Below are 18,245 nucleotides of genomic sequence, written 5' to 3'. Positions count from 1 at the left end.
AGTGGGGCACTAATAATGCGGCATATGGCAGGCAGTGAGTGGGCACCTCTAACGCAGTCATGGCGGGCATTGAGTGGGCACTAATAACTCAGCACATGGCGGGCAGTGAGTGGGCACTCCTAGTGTGATGCTGCACCTTGCTCTGGAGAACACATCATCATACCTCCCAACTTTTGAGGAAGGGAAAGAGGGACAAAGTCAGAGGCAAACACAGCGCGCCGCGGCAAATTTTAGGCCACACCTCTAACCACACCCAATTTCACAACTAGTCACGCCCCAACCACACCCATTTAGCACTTCTGATCACAATGTTTCATAATCAATAATTATAAACAAAAAAATATGGCCACACATGATGCTCCATACTGTATAATGGCCACACATGACGCTCCATACTGTATAATGGCCACACATGACGCTCCATACTGTATAATGGCCACACATGATGCCCCATACTGTATAATGGCCACACATGACGCTCCATACTGTATAATGGCCCCAAATGATGCTACGTACAGTGTACTGGCCCCACGTGATGCTCCATACAGTATAATGGGCCGGGCCCACATGATGCTCCATACTGTATAATGGCTCCACATGATGCTCCATACTGTATATTGGCCACACAGTGCTCCATACTGTATAATGGCCACACAGTGCTCCATACTGTATAATGGCCACACATGATGCTCCATACTGTATAATGGCCACATGATGCTCCATATTGTATAATGGCTACACATGATGCTCCATACTGTATAATGGCCACATTATGCTCCATACTGTATAATGGCCACATGATGCTCCATACTGTATAATGGCCACACATGATGCTCCATACTGTATAATGGCCATTGGCCACATTATGCTCCATACTGTATAATAGCCCCACATGATGCTTCGTACTGTACAATGGCCACACATGATGCTGCGTACTGTATAATGGCCACACATGATGCTCCATACTGTATAATGGCCACACATGATGCTCCTTACTGTATAATGGCTCCACATGATGCTCCATACTGTATAATGGCCACACATAATGCTACATACTGTATAATGGCCACATTTTGCTCCATACTGTATAATGGCCCCACATGATGCTGCGTACAGTATACTTGCCCCACGTGATGGTCCATACAGTATAATGGCCCCACATGATGCTTTGTACAGTATAATGGCCCCACATGATGCTGGGTACAGTATAATGGCCACACATAATGCTGGGTACAGTATAATGGCCCCTCACGATGCTCCATACAGTATAATGGCCCCACACAATGCTGGGTGCAGTATAATGGCCACACATGGTTACCCCACCCCCATCATTGCCTTCTCTATCACTGCACACACACACCTTTTACCGCGCTCCCTCGCAGCAGCCGGCAGCTTCCACTCCCACGGCGCTGAATGGTGTCATCCAGCTGCGCCGCTGACTGCTCACGTCGCTGCAGCTGTGATACGCTACTGATAAAGACCTCCTGTGTCTCCTGTGCCAGTCACTGTCAGAGCGAGGAGCAATATCTGCTCCGATCCGACACAGCCAGCGTCCACTCCGGACACCTCGTACACATGCGACTCCGCTCCATACACCTCGTACACACACGACTCCGCTCCATACACCTTGCACATGCGGCTCCGCTCCGTACACCTCATGCACACACGGCTCCGCCCCATACACCTCGTACACACATGGCTCTGCTCCATACACCTCGTACACACACGACTGCGCTCCATACACCTTGCACATGCGGCTCCGCTCTGTGCACCTCGTACACACACAGCTTCGCTCCGTACACCTCATACACACACAGCTCCACTCCGTACACCTCTTACACACGGCTCCACTCCGTACACCTCGCACGCACACGGCTCCACTCCGTACACCTCATACACACACGGCTCCGCTCCGTACACATTGCACACGCTGCTCCGCTCCGTATACCTTGCACACATGGCTCCGCTCCGTACACCTCAATCACACATGGCTCAGTTCCATACATCTCGTACACACACAGCACCACTCCGTACACCTCGTACACTCATGGTTCCGCTCCATACACATTGCACACACTGCTCCGCTCAGTATACCTTGCACACACGGCTCCGCTCCGTACACCTCATACACATACGGCTCCTCTCCATACATCTCGTACACACACGGCACCACTCCGTACACACACAGCTCCGCTCCATACACCTCGTACACACACAGCTCCGCTCCGTACACCTCATACACACACAGCTCCGCTCCATACACATTGCAGACGCTGCTCCGCTCCATATACCTTGCACACACACGGCTCCGCTCCGTACACCTCATACACACAGCTCCGCTCCATACACATTGCAGACGTTGCTCCGCTCCGTATACCTTGCACACACACGGCTCCGCTCCGTACACCTCATACACACACAGCTCCGCTCCATACACATTGCAGACACTGCTCCGCTCCGTATACCTTGCACACACACGGCTCCGCTCCATACACCTCATACACACACGGCTCTTCTCCATACATCTCGTACACACACGGCTCCACTCCGTACACTTTGTACACACACGGCTCCGCTCCATACACCTCGCACACACACGGCTCCGCTCCATACACCTCGTACACACACGGCTCTGCTCCATACACCTCGTACACACACGGCTCTACTCCATACACCTCGTACACACACGGCTCTGCTCCATACACCTCGTACACACACGGCTCCGCTCCATACACCTCGTACACACACGGCTCCGCTCCATACACATTGCACACGCTGCTCAACTCCGCACACCTCGTACACATGCTGCTCTGCTCCGTACACCTCGTACACACGCGGCTGTGCTCCGTACACCTCATACATACGGCTCCGTACACCTCTTACACACACGACTCCGCTCCATACACCTTTCACATGCTGCTCCGCTCCGTACACCTCTTACACACACGGCTCTGCTACATCCACACTGTAACCACCTCCTGACCTCACAAATATGCTTACCTTCCTCCAGCGCCATGAAAACCAGTCCTGTACACGGAGGTCCTCCCGATCATGTGACCCCCTGACTCCTCCCATCCTGTGACTTCATCACAGGTCCTGTGTGCACAGAGCAGCCAATATGCTGCTCTGCGGGTGCAGGGGCTCAGGGAGCTGACCGGGTGATATACACACCTCCCAACCAGTGCGGGACAACTAATGTCCCGCCCAGGATCGTGGGGCTGACTGTCAAAATCGGGACAGTCCCGCTGGATTCGGGATGGTTGGGAGGCATGCATCATGAGCCCAGTTTTCAGCCCTGTCTCTCGTCTATTGTATGTAGGTAGTGTGACTGTCTGGGGAAACAGACCTTGCAGTTTTCTGCACATACACTTATGGCTGCAGGCAGCTTATACTAGACCTACATATATATTTTCTTACGATATATGTGCAGCTGGTGATTAGAGAGCCTGTCTGTAACTGCTGTAGAGGAGCAGGCGGCTTCTTTATTGTTACAGCATATAACACAGCATTGCCCATCATCGAATTTATCTGACCTTATGATGGGACATTTTCCAGTATCAACCTGTAATATACCTTGGTTGTAAACTTACATGGTGTTTTCATCTTCACTTATCCCCCATCTTGTGCAGTTGGGGGGGGTCCTTGAAGTTGGTTATAAATTGGTCTGGGGGATCATTTGGGATATGGATTCCTCTTTTTGGAATTTAATTTGGTTCTTGATCTGGTGAATGGTAGAGGGGATTTTCAGCAAGGGTTTGTTGAATCCTCTGGAAGTTCAAGTGAACATTGGAACCCTGTGGTTGTGGTGCTCCCGAGCTAGTGGTGTAACGGCTGGGAGTAATTGTTGGTACATTTTATGTTCACTTTTTGTTTGGTAATCACCAGATCTTATGAGCTTCAAGGACTCCTCCCAACATGTTAATGTTCTTTATGCTTTGATATTTTATTGTATGTTCTTTTAATTCTTATATTGTCTCCTTCATATATTTGCAGGCAAGGGTTTGTCGGATCCTCAGGAAGTTCAAGTGAACATTGGAACCCTGTGGTTATGGTGCTCCCGAGCCAATGGGGTAACGGCTGGGAGTAATTGGTACATTTGACGTTCACTTTATGTTTGGTAATCGCCAGATCTTATGAGCACAGCACAGTAAGGAAGACTTCCAACCCCACTTGGCTAGGGGGATTCTGAATCGCTTCCAGGCTAGCCGGACCTCACCATCAATTGTGATCCGTACCCTGGACTGTGGCTTCATACCACCAGTAAAAGGTAAAGAGACTGCAACCTTGTGTCCTCCAATTCTTTCAGGAACTACACCGTCTGTCATCTTTGCCTACTACACTGGGAGCCCTGGGGACTGAGTGCTACCTGTGGGAAGCCATACCATCCCTGCTGCAATAACATCATCCCCAGTGGACCCTTTTAAGCTGCGTCGGTCATTCCTTACCAAATACCACAGGTGGCGTCACGTACATTCTTTATTCACAACAACCCCTTAAAAGACCTACCTTTTAACTTGGATGCCCAGGGCCACGGACCGGGTCACTACCATCATGACAACCCCTTTAAGAACAGAACCGGCCTGGTACCTAGTACTCCACGGTCCTAGCGGGCGCTCCATGAGGTGGCGCAGTCAGGGTGATACAGAGTGAGGTTTCACAGTCAGAGTGATACAGAAGGAGGTGGCACAGCCAGAGGTGATACAGGGGGAGGGGACACAGTCAGGGGTGATACAGGGGGAAGTGGTGCAGTCAGAATTAAAACAGGGGGAAAGAGTCTCAATCAATATGATACAGGGAGAAGGTGGCACAGTCAGGAGTGATACAGGTGTAGAGGGGCTCAGACAGGGTGATTCCAGGGTGAAGGGATTCAGCAGGGGTGATACTGGGGAGGGGGTGCAGTCAGGCATGATACAGGGGAGGGGGCTCAGTCAGGGATCATATAGTGGGAGAGGGCTCAGTCAGGGGTGATACGGGGGAGGGGGTGCAGTCAGGGTAATTCAGGGGCGAGGGGGTGCAGTCAGGGGTGATATAGAGGGAGGGGGTGCAGTCAGTCAGGAGTGAAAGGAGAGATGAGGTAACGGGACCTTCATTTATCCCTAAGTAGCCCCTCCCCCTCTATCACCCCAGACTAAAGGCCCCCCATTTACACTTTTAGGCTGTTACTTACAAATAGTACTCCGCAGTCTGCAGCAGCCGAACATGTCAGCCATGTTATCAGTGACGCCCGCACTGCTCTCTTGAGTAGCTCTGGGCGCCGGAGCCGGGAGTAGTTGTGATGTCACGCTGGGAGGACGTTCTGCTCGCCGGTTCTCTCACAGTTAGAGGGCAGTGCGCTCATCACTGATAACACAGTGGACACGATCGCTTGCTGCAGACTGTGGCGCACTGTTTATAAGTAACAGAGAGGTCTTGCGTTCTGATGACTTTTTCTGTCACTGCTTTGCCCAGTAGGCTAAAGTTAAATTAATAGTGTCTTGCACCCTCTGTGAAATTTGGTGGAGGATCGGTGATGATCTGGGGATGCTTCTGCAAGGCTGGAATAGGGCAGGTTGTTCTTTGCGAAGGACGTATGAATCAAGTCGCATACAAGGTTATCCTGGAAAAACAGTTGATTCCTTCTGCTCAGGCAATGTTCCCCCAACTCTAAGAACCGTTTTTTTCCTGCAGGACAATGCGCCATGCCACATAGCTAGGTCAATCAAGGTGTGTATGAAGGACCACCACATCAAATCCCTGTCATGGCCAGCCCAATCTCCACACCTGAGCCCCATTGAAAACCTCTGGAACGCAACCAAGAGGAAGATGGATAGTCACAAGCCATCAAACATAGAAGAACTGCTTACATTTTTGTACCAGGAGTGGCATAAGTTCACCCAAAAGCAGTGTGAAAGACTGGTGGAAAGCATGCCAAAACCCATGAAAGCTGTGATTAAAAATCATGGTTATTCAAAAAAATATTGATTTCTGAACTCTTCCTGAGTTAAAACATTGGTATTTTTGTTTCTAAATGATTATGAACTTGTTTTTTTTTTTGCATTATTTGAGGTCTATAAGCAATGCATTTTTTTGCTATTTTAACCATTTCTCATTTTCAGAAAATAAATACAAAATTTATTGCTTGGAACTTCAGAGACATGTTGTCAGTAGTTTATAGAATAAAAGAACAATTTACATTTTACTCAAAAATATACCTATAAAGAGAAAAAACAGGCATCTGAACATTTTACAGTGGTCTCTTAATTTTTGCCAGACATAGATAGATAGAAGAAAAGCCTGCAATTCATGTGCCGCCTAGTGTAAAATCACAGAGTGACAGGTTAGAATAGAATAGATATATACACATAGAATAAGTAGATATATAGAGGTTTTGTTTTTTTTAATTGTATGAACATATATTTTAACATCATATAATAATAAATAACAAACAATTAACAGTGATTGAAAACAACAAAGGAATAGAAATCAGAGTCGGATATCGAGGTTTTCTATGTATGTAATAACATTGTCGTTTCCAGTGTAGAAATCAGTGACACGCACACATATATACACTGCTCAAAAAATAAAGGGAACACTTAAACAATAGAATATAACTCCAAGCAAATCAAACTTCTGTGAAATAAAACTGTCCACTTAGTTAGCAACACTGTTTGACAATCAATTTCACATGCTGTTGTGCAAATGGAATAGACAACAGATGGAAATTATTGGCAATTATCAAGACACATTCAATAAAGGAGTGGTTCTGCAGGTGGGGACCACAGACCACATCTTAGTACCAATGCTTTCTGGCTGATGTTTTGGTCACTTTTGAATGTTGGTTGTGCTTTCACACTTGTGGTAGCATAAAACGGATTCTACAACCCACAAAAGTGGCTCAGGTAGCTCATCCAGGATGGCACATCAATGCGAGCTGTGGCAAGAAGGTTTGATGTGTCTGTCAACGTAGTGTCCAGAGGCTGGAGGCTCTTCCAGGAGACAGGCCAGAACACCAGGAGATGTGGAGGGGGCCGTAGGAGGGCAACAAACCAGCAGCAGGACCACTACCTCAGCCTTTGTGCAAGGAGGAGCACTGCCAGAGCCCTGCAAAATGACCTCCAGCAGGCCACAAATTTGCATGTGTCTGCACAAACGATTAGAAACCGACGCCATGAGGATGGTCTGAGTGCCCGACGTCCACAGATGGGGGTTGTGCTCACAGCCCAACACCGTGTAGGATGCTTGGAATTTGCCACAGAACACCAGGATTGGCAAATTCGCCACTGGCACCCTGTGCTCTTCACAGATGAAAGCAGGTTCACACTGAGCACATGTGACAGACGTGACAGAGTCTGGAGATGCCGTGGAGAGCTATCTGCTGCCAGCAACATCCTTCAGCATGACCGGTTTGGCAGTGGGTCAGTAATGGTGTGAGGTGGCATTTCTTGGGAGGGCTGCACAGCCCACCAAGTGCTCGCCAGAGGTAGCCTGACTGCCATTAGGTACCGAGATGAGATCCTCAGACCCCTTGTGAGACCATATGCTGGTGCACTTGGCCCTGGGTTCCTCCTAATGTGGGACAATGCCAGACCTCATGTGGCTGGAGTGCATCTGCAGTTCCTGCATGATAAAGGCATTGAAGCTATGGATTGGCCCACCCATTCCCTAGACCTGAATCCGATTGAACATATCTGGGACATCATTTCTCGCACCATCCACCAACGTCATGTTCCACCACAGACAGTCCAGGAGTTGGCGGATGCTATAGTCCAGGTCTGGGAGGAGATCCCTCAGGAGACCATCCACCGCCTGATCAGGAGCATGCCCAGGCGTTGTAGGGAGGTCAAATAGGCACGTGGAGGCCACATACACTACTCAGCATCATTTCCTTGTCATGACTCAGAGGCATTTTCACTGAAGTTGGATCAGCCTGTAACTTCATTTTCCACTTTGATTTTGAGCATCGTTCCAACTCCAGACCTCCGAGGGATATTAGTTGTGATTTACGTTGATAATTTTTAGGTTTTATTGTTCTCAACACATTCCACTATGTAATGAATAAATATTTACAACTGGAATATTTCATTCAGTGATATCTAGGATGTGTGATATTAGTGTCCCCTTTATTTTTTTGAGCAGTATATATATATATATATAGATATACATATTTATATCTATATATATATATGTATATATATTACGTAAATAGAAGAAAAGCCACGTACAGTGAAATCACAGCAGAGCCGACAGGATAGAAGAGATGGATTACATGCAGTAAATACATATAGAATAGGTAGATATACAGATGTCTGTGACAAGTACTATTAGTGCAGTATGTGTGCAGCTTACTGTCCATGTATTTAATTAATAAAAGATTATTTTTCTGAAAAAAAATTGAGTGGGCGCCCATGAATTTTCATAATTAGCAGAGTGTAAAACGATGGCTGGGGGCCAATGTTGATAGCCTGGGAAGGGGGTAATACCCATGAAGCTTCCCAGGCTATTAATATCAGCTCACAACTGTATACTTGGCCTTTACTGGCTATTAAAATGGGGGACCCAACAAAAAATGATGTAGGGTCCTCCTATAATTAATAACCAGCAAAGGCTATGCAGGCAGCTGCGGGCTGATATTAATGGCCTAGGAAGGGGCCATGAATATTGGCCCCTCCCCAAGCTAAAAACATCAGCTCTCAGCCACCCCAGAAAAAGCGCATCTCTAAGATGCTCCAATTCTGGCACTTAGCCTCGCTCTTCCCACTTCCCCTGTAGCGGTGGCAAGTGAGGTGATAGTTAGGGGGTGGGGTTGTTGTTACCTTTGTATTGTCAGGTGACCTCAAGCCGCGAGGTTAGTAATGGAGAGGCGTCAATAAGACGCCCTCGTTACTAACCCCATAGTCACATTGTATAAAAACACACACTCAGAATAAAGTTCTTTAATTGGAAGAATGGCACAGACTCCTTTAATAATCTTAATGTAATTTTAATTAAACCCTACTTAGGACCTTGCCTAATTGCACCAAAGCCCTCGTTCTCCTGTAATAAACCAAAATTAAAAAACAACCATATCCCTTACTTCTCCGTCGTTCTGTTCAATGCCGTAATCCATATCTGGGGGACGAATAGTTTGCAACCTGGACGGTGCCAAGATGCAACCATCCAGGCTGAGAACCACTGGTGAATGAGATGCTGTGAGCACAGCCTCATTGATGTAAAGTTTACCTCCGGTCACCGGTGTCAGCTGATGAGACTGCTGCTCCCATCATCTGACACCTGTAAAGAAATAAAAATTTAAAAAAACCTGCGTGGGTTCCCCCTATTTTTGATAACAAGTTAGGCAAAATTCACAGCTGGGGGCTGAAACCCTCATCTGTCAGCATTAGCAAGGGAGGTCCTCATGCTGTTTTTTTAAATTGGGACACAAGGGACAGGTATAGTATATTGTTGTTTTTTATTTTATTTTTATTACAGGAGATCGAGGGCTTTGGGGAATTAGGTGTTGCAGTAAGTATGGTTTAATTTAGAATATTAAAGGTGTCTGTGTCATTTTTTCAAATAAAGGATTTTATTCTGGCTGTCTTTATTTACCATGTAACTATAGGATTAGTAATGGAGAGGTGTCTTATAGACACCTCTCCATTACTAAGCCATGGGCTTGATGTCACCTGACATTACAGAGGTGACATCAACCCCACAAATATGAACCCCACTTGCCACCGCTACAGGGCAAGTGGGAAGAGCCGGGCAAAGCCCCAGAAAAGGTGCAACTAATAAATGCGCCTTTTCTGTGCAGCTGCAGGCTGCTGTTTTTAGGCTGGGGGGACAATATCCATGGCCCTTTACCAGCCCCCAGCTAAGGCTGGTTTTATTTAAAACCTGTAAGCACACGGACATTTCACACAAATGTGAGAATGTAGAATAAGGGATTTTACAAAAAAACATTATCACTCCACGTCACACAGTGCAGATACAGAATGATATCCACATCCAGGCGCTGATGCCTCTGATTAGAGCCGTTTTCTTCTCCATCTGGTCAGACCTTCATATCAACATCTCCCAGCCATGACTAGTTTTGTCACGATGATCTTCGCAGCCACCCATTAACTATAATCTCTGACTCCCAATAATATAAATTATTCAGCCTGTGACTCTCAAAAATTACCTGTAAGGCTTTGTGCACACGTCATCCAGCCGTGCTGCTGTATCAGACAGGAAGAGCGGGCAGGAAGCAGGATGGATCCATGCAGTTCCGCTCCACTGCCATGTTCTCCTGTAGGCAGCGAGCTGCAGGGATCATGCCCTGCCCATTGCATATGAGGGCAATCTGACCAGGCTCCCCTTGGGTCAGATTGCCCTCAGTGTTAGCCGCCCTGCAGGGGCCCCCCTTCATCTCCGGTCCCTGATGCAGCCGCACGGCTGCACATACGGTGTGTCTGCCCCTGTATATATATGTATATATATATGTATATGTGTGTGGGTTTTAAAGAATATTTCCTTTGAAAACGATGTATAAATGACATGGAGAATTACTCTATGTAAAAGCTTATGTTAAAATCGCACAATCGGATATCAATCGCACTGCATTAGGGTGTAAATTGAATGCTAGATGTAAAAAGTCAGATTGTACGAGCATAAAAACGCATGACACTTGCATTACATTCGTCCGACTTTGCAGGAACAGAATCGGACCGATTTTAAAATCGCTAGTGTGTCTTCGGCCTATTATAGGTTCTAGAAGGGAGAGATAATGAAATTTCTTGGGGAGTGAAATCTCGCTTCGTCAAGCCCAAGCTACAAATAGATTTATTTATGTTTGTCCAGAATTTACAAATCCCTGGGCACCCCCAGAAAATGTGTGTAAGGGCCCCTATGGATTTGGAGCATCTCCAACACAGTGGCGAGTCACCCAAGCCCAGGTGATACAGACGTTCCAGGGTTCTGTACCTCCGGAGAGGATGTTGAAGGCATTTTCTTGTAATAAGGTGCATCTGGAGAACCCATGTGAGTTTGCTAAGATTTGAAGTGTTTCTTGGGAGGATAAAGAAATAATTAGTTCAGATTCCCAAGAGAGAAGGTAGAGAGGTTTAAATTTGGGTTGAAGGTTTGACAAGGTTAGTATAAAGTTTAGAAACAAGTTTGGGGAGTTAAGCCTGACCAATAGCTCAAGCCAGAGCCAGTCAGTCTTATGTTTCATTTCAGTCCTGAATTTCATCATAATACAGCGCATATGTTGGCTTTGGAGGAAATCAGAGGGGCGTTTTTTGCTGTGGTCGGACAGTTATCTATACATGGGATCTGGTTAGAGAGAAGATGTGAGATTGGAACAGGTACGGACTGGGGCTGAACTTTAGCCCTGGCATTTGAAATCACACAGGCCCATGTTGTCCCCATCCCCATGAACCAGATGGGATATATTACTAATATTACCCTGGATGGAGGAAAGGAAGGTTTTCTACAAGACCAATATACTAATGATACCCGTGGCCTGCTGGGGTCAGTGATGGAGTCAGCAGCTTTGTGCTCCATCACAACTCTTAACAGTATGGGTGTCTTGAGAACACTGATTCTGTTAACAACGTAGCAGACCAGGCAGCCCACAACCAGACAGGCCCTTCTGGCATTTGCCAGAATTGCCAGATGGACAGTCCGGCCCTGGATTGGAATGTTAGGCAGGGTATCCCATAGGCCTCTTTGTAGTTTGGGTCCATTAGCCACAGAATAAAGTACTTTATTATTTTTAAGGTACCTATTCAAACACTGATTTTTTTTTTATTCTCTCTATATTTTTCCTGCCTGTCATAGCACAAATCTGGTATCTGGTTTTTATAAGACGAATAATACTATCCAACTAAAACATTCTGTAAAATTCTCTCTCCAGAGCATGAGTGTCTGATCCGCCATCGCTAGGTCCAGTATTACACGAGTGTGCGGTAGGATTACTTAACAGATCAAAAAATAAACCCTTTCATAGGGAATAAAACAAAATAAGCACAGATATAGTATTCAGACTTCTGGGCTGACTGTTCGGCCAATGTAAAATAATAAATCACACACCAGACAACACATTTATGTCATTTTTCCAAGGAATATTCCATAACTGTGTGTCTCCAAGAAGCCATCTCTGGATGTGCCAACTGTTGCTGCGTCAGTTACTTCTACTGGCCACTAGATGGTGCTCTGACCACTTGCTGTAAATAGCATTAGCCATATCGGTGACCACCCACAGAAGATGCAGCTCTCGGCTCTGGTGGTATACAGGTGATTGTAAAAATTCAGCCCAGAGTGATGGAAAGGAAAATGACAAATATTTAAACATTGTATGTCATGTCGTACTCCGAAGACGGTTTGCTCAAGTAGAACGACTACTAGATTTTTGCCAGGAATAAGGTCGGTATTACTCCTTTAATCCTGTGTATGGAGTTGATGCTATCACGCTGCAAAAAGTGTTTCCATGCAACTTGATTTTAGATCTGTTTCTATGTTGCAGAGCTGAATTTGTCAATTAACTGTTTGTTTTGTGTATCTGGATAACTTTATTGAGCTTCGATTACGCAATAGGGATATTGGTGGTCTAATAGGTAACCGCAGTGATAAAGCAGCAACGTCAAGGTGAGCTGCAACAAACTCAACTCTGCTACATCTGTAGGTGGAAGTTACAACTGAACCCGCTCAACACGTTTCTTTAGCATTTTGAGGTTGCTATTTGAATCATACTATACCTAATGGCAATGATGAGACGTATACATGCAAAAAAATAAGTATATATATATATATATATATAAATATATATATAATTAATTTTATACACGTGTGTGTAAAAAATAAATTAAAAATATTTAATGTGTGTATATGTATATATTATATATATCTATATAAAATTATTTCTTTTTTTTAACACACACAAACATGTATGTATACTTGTGTGTGTAAATTATATATATATATATATATATATATATATATATATATATATATATATATATATATCCCACACACCAACAACTTGTGGATCTAAACATTACAGTTCGTCTTTCTGCCGTGTCTTCTGTGCTCTCTTATCTCACTCCATTTCTGAATTTATGTATTTTACAAATGTAATTTTCCAAGATAAATTATGCACTATGAGATGTCTGCAAAGTTACTAGCCGGGAGGATAACCAGCTATCATGCTGAGACTTGTAGTTCTGCACCAGCCAACAAAACCTTTTGCCTGAAGCAATCCCTATTCCTAGGGAAAATAATAATGATTGATTGACAAGGCGTTATTGGGAGAGTCTGTTTTTTGCTTTCCAAGTAAACCTCTCCTTCGGTCGCGTCTGAATCGTATGCGGTTTTTTCCTGAATCCCTAAGTCAGTGTTAATGATCTATAAAAGTGCCTTTATCTCAATATGGACTGAAGATACCGACTGATCAAAGTCTAGGATTGCTTATCGACTTTCTTTGTAAAAGTTCCCAGGAACTAAAAGTCTCAGCATTGCCGACATAGCATGCTGATCTGTAGTTCTGCAACATGTACTGGTATATTATATACAACCACTGATCCCAAAAGTTAATTTTCCATATGTGATAGTGGCTTTTAGAGCATCAAATATAAAATATTTTTACTCCTTTTGTCCATATAGATTTATCATTTGCCAACAAGCCTTTTATGTTACTTAAAGGAGCAGTTTTAGGATTTCTTCTAGGTCATTTATGAGTCCACATAGCTTATACATATATATATATATTTCCACCAGTACTTATAATGATTAGTATGATGCAGTGTTGTCCATAAAACATATTCACTCCCATCATCCCCATCAGACCCCCTAAGTATTAAGGAGCATTTCATATGAACCAATTAACTTTCTAGTAAGTTTGTGTTGGGCTGAATACACAGCGGCAGAGCAAGTAAACTCCTGCAGATGTTGAGCTGGTGGGATCTGACCCTCTCGGAGCTGCCATGAGTCAGTGTCTGTAGATACTAGGAACTCACTGTCTCCAGATTAATTGAAAGATGGGGTCGTGGCTGAAAACCAGGGACCAAGAATGAAAGCAAATCGAGGCATAAATCTACAAAATTTGGATCCGTCTCTCGAAATAGGACAGTTGGCAATCAGGGCTGAGTTGGAAATGCGTAATGACGGAATATAGATTATTGCTGAAAAATTGGGTAATAGAAAGGACTGTGGGTACATCTGCAGGAAGTAAAATCCCTGTGCCTTTTTTCTTAGAGGTATACCAACAAGATTAATTGATGGCAAAAACTATAATCCACAAACCTATCATTTCTTTATATCTGAGTCAAATTTGACATTTACCTCTGTGTCTTGCACCATTAGAGAACTCTGATTATATGGGAAGAGCTGCGCCAAAGGATAAACTAATTTTGCCTCTGCAAATGTATAATGATTTAAGTGTCAAACTGATAGTGGGGGAGGATTCACCTTTACAACCTAAAAGTGGGGGAGGATTCACCTTTACAACCCAATTGTAGGGGAGAATTCACCTTTACAACCCAATAGTAAGGGAGGATTCACCTTTACAACCCAATAGTGGAGGAGGATTCACCTTTACAACCCAATAGTAGGGGAAGATTCACCTTTTCAACCCAATAGTAGGGTAGGAAGGGGCCGTCACACTCCTAAAGCCCCATAGTGTGGGAGGATTAACCTTTACAACCCAATAGTTGGAGAGAATTCACCCTTTACAACCCAATAGTAAGGGAGGATTCACCTTTACAACCCAATAGTGGGGGAGGATTCACCTTTACAACCCAATAGTGGGGGAGGATTCACCTTTAGAACCCAATAGTAGGAAAGGATACCCCTTTACAACCCAATAGTTGGAGAGGATTCACCTTTACAACCCAATAGTAAGGGAGGATTCACCTTAACAACCCAATAGTAAGGCAGGATTCACCTTTACAACCCAATAGTGGGGGACGATTCACCTTTACAACCCAATAGTAAGGGAGGATTCACCTTTACAACCCAATAGTGGGGGAGGATTCACCTTTACAACCCAATAGTAAGGGAGGACTCACCTTTACAACCCAATAGTGGGGGAGGATTCACCTTTACAACCCAATAGTGGAGGAGGATTCACCTTTACAACTCAATAGTAGGGGAGGACTCACCTTTACAACCCAATAGTAAGGGAGGATTCACCTTTACAACCCAATAGTGGAGGAGGATTCACCTTTACAACTCAATAGTAGGGGAGGATTCACCTTTACAACCCAATAGTAGGGAAAGAAGGGGCGGTCACACTACTGAAGCCACATAGTGGGGGAGGATTCACCTTTACAACCTAATAGTGCGGGAGGATTCACCTTTAGAACCCAATAGTAGGAAAGGATACACCTTTACAACCCAATAGTAGGGGAGGATTCACCTTTACAACCCAATAGTAAGGGAGGATTCACCTTTACAACCCAATAGTAGGGGAGGATTCACCTTTACAACCCAATAGTAGAGTAGGAAGGGGCCGTCACACTCCTGAAGCCCCATAGTGTGGGAGGATTAACCTTTACAACCCAATAGTTGGAGAGAATTCACCTTTACAACCCAATAGTAAGGGAGGATTCACCTTTACAACCCAATAGTGGGGGAGGATTCACCTTTACAACCCAATAGTGGGGGAGGATTCACCTTTAGAACCCAATAGTAGGAAAGGATACACCTTTTACAACCCAATAGTTGGAGAGGATTCACCTTTACAACCCAATAGTAAGGGAGGATTCACCTTAACAACCCAATAGTAAGGCAGGATTCACCTTTACAACCCAATAGTGGGGGACGATTCACCTTTACAACCCAATAGTAAGGGAGGATTCACCTTTACAACCCAATAGTGGGGGAGGATTCACCTTTACAACCCAATAGTAAGGGAGGACTCACCTTTACAACCCAATAGTAAGGGAGGATTCACCTTTACAACCCAATAGTGGAGGAGGATTCACCTTTACAACTCAATAGTAGGGGAGGACTCACCTTTACAACCCAATAGTAAGGGAGGATTCACCTTTACAACCCAATAGTGGAGGAGGATTCACATTTACAACTCAATAGTAGGGGAGGATTCACCTTTACAACCCAATAGTAGGGAAAGAAGGGGCGGTCACACTACTGAAGCCACATAGTGGGGGAGGATTCACCTTTACAACCCAATAGTGCGGGAGGATTCACCTTTAGAACCCAATAGTAGGAAAGGATACACCTTTACAACCCAATAGTAGGGGAGGATTCACCTTTACAACCCAATAGTAAGGGAGGATTCACCTTTACAACCCAATAGTAGGGGAGGATTCACCTTTACAACCCAATAGTAGAGTAGGAAGGGGCCGTCACACTCCTGAAGCCCCATAGTGTGGGAGGATTAACCTTTACAACCCAATAGTTGGAGAGAATTCACCTTTACAACCCAATAGTAAGGGAGGATTCACCTTTACAACCCAATAGTGGGGGAGGATTCACCTTTACAACCCAATAGTGGAGGAGGATTCACCTTTACAACTCAATAGTAGGGGAGGACTCACCTTTACAACCCAATAGTAAGGGAGGATTCACCTTTACAACCCAATAGTGGAGGAGGATTCACCTTTACAACTCAATAGTAGGGGAGGATTCACCTTTACAACCCAATAGTAGGGAAAGAAGGGGCGGTCACACTACTGAAGCCACATAGTGGGGGAGGATTCACCTTTACAACCTAATAGTGCGGGAGGATTCACCTTTAGAACCCAATAGTAGGAAAGGATACACCTTTACAACCCAATAGTAGGGGAGGATTCACCTTTACAACCCAATAGTAAGGGAGGATTCACCTTTACAACCCAATAGTAGGGGAGGATTCACCTTTACAACCCAATAGTGGAGGAGGATTCACCTTTACAACTCAATAGTAGGGGAGGATTCACCTTTACAACCCAATAGTAGGGAAAGAAGGGGCGGTCACACTACTGAAGCCACATAGTGGGGGAGGATTCACCTTTACAACCTAATAGTGCGGGAGGATTCACCTTTAGAACCCAATAGTAGGAAAGGATACACCTTTACAACCCAATAGTAGGAAAGGATACACCTTTACAACCCAATAGTAGGGGAGGATTCACCTTTACAACCCAATAGTAAGGGAGGATTCACCTTTACAACCCAATAGTTGGAGAGAATTCACCTTTACAACCCAATAGTAAGGGGGAGGATTCACCTTTACAACCCAATAGTGGGGGAGGATTCACCTTTAGAACCCAATAGTAAGGGAGGATTCACCTTAACAACCCAGTAGTAAGGCAGGATTCACCTTTACAACCCAATAGTGGGGGACGATTCACCTTTACAACCCAATAGTAAGGCAGGATTCACCTTTACAACCCAATAGTGGGGGACGATTCACCTTTACAACCCAATAGTGGGGGAGGATTCACCTTTACAACCCAATAGTAGGGGAGGAAGGGGCCGTCACATTCCTGAAGGCCCATTTTTTTTTTCTTCAAATCTACCTGTCTGTTGTTTTGTTTGGTCCCTTTAAAGTGAGTGTGAAAGATCTGAGTAAATATCGGAAATTTGCATAGTAAAAGGAACAAGCCTGATTGGTGGGTGCCGGGGGTTGTTCACCGCTGATGACCTTTCTTAACATGTCACTTTCATAGAAGAAAATTTGTACAGTTTCCCAAGAGTTTTCATAACTTTCAGAAGAGAATATTTCACCTTGAGGAAATGGGCGACAACCTCTAGGCGGGAAAAAAAAGCAAAATAGTAATTTTGCACATTGTGTTGAGAATCAACTATCATTACCCAATTAAGTTCATTAATAGCTTGGGTTCAACCAAAGGGAACCTGTGAGCTCATTTTTTCTATATGAGTGGTCTGACTTGAAACACTCTTGCCCCCAATAAAAATGATCCCTTTTTTGTAGAGATCCGATGTGCTATATTCTATTGTAAATGTCATGTGCAAATTAGGCTGGGAGTGCACTGAGGATGTGGAAGAAACATCCATGTTTATATGAATGCCCCCAGAGCACTTCCAACCTGATTTACATACAAAAGCTACACTAAATTTCTCATAGGATTGCAACAAAAAAGTGTCATTTTTATTGGGGACAAGCATCTATACAGTCATACCACTACTTTTGCCGGTTTAAACGAGAATAGAAAAAGCTTTTATCTTTTTACCAGTTATCTTTAAGTTAGGATATTGTATTGGTTTACATAGGACTGCAGGTTCTTAATTGTCACAAGGCAAAAAAAAGACCTTTGCTATAATTCTGAACAGTGGAATAAAAA

General features: G+C 44.6%; 1 protein-coding gene across 1 annotated transcript in view; it reads left to right on the top strand.

Moving 5' to 3' along the window:
• Positions 1–12,241: 12,241 nt before the first annotated feature.
• Positions 12,242–18,245, top strand: part of ESR2 (estrogen receptor 2) — a 52,957-nt gene continuing 46,953 nt past the window's right edge. The window contains exon 1 of the mRNA XM_077298522.1: positions 12,242–12,363. The gene's annotated coding sequence lies outside the window, so the exon portion shown is untranslated. The remainder of the gene's footprint in view (positions 12,364–18,245) is intronic.

Source organism: Ranitomeya variabilis, chromosome 1, assembly GCF_051348905.1.
Source record: "Ranitomeya variabilis isolate aRanVar5 chromosome 1, aRanVar5.hap1, whole genome shotgun sequence".
Taxonomy (NCBI): domain Eukaryota; kingdom Metazoa; phylum Chordata; class Amphibia; order Anura; family Dendrobatidae; genus Ranitomeya; species Ranitomeya variabilis.
This window is presented reverse-complemented; position numbering and strand designations above follow the sequence as displayed.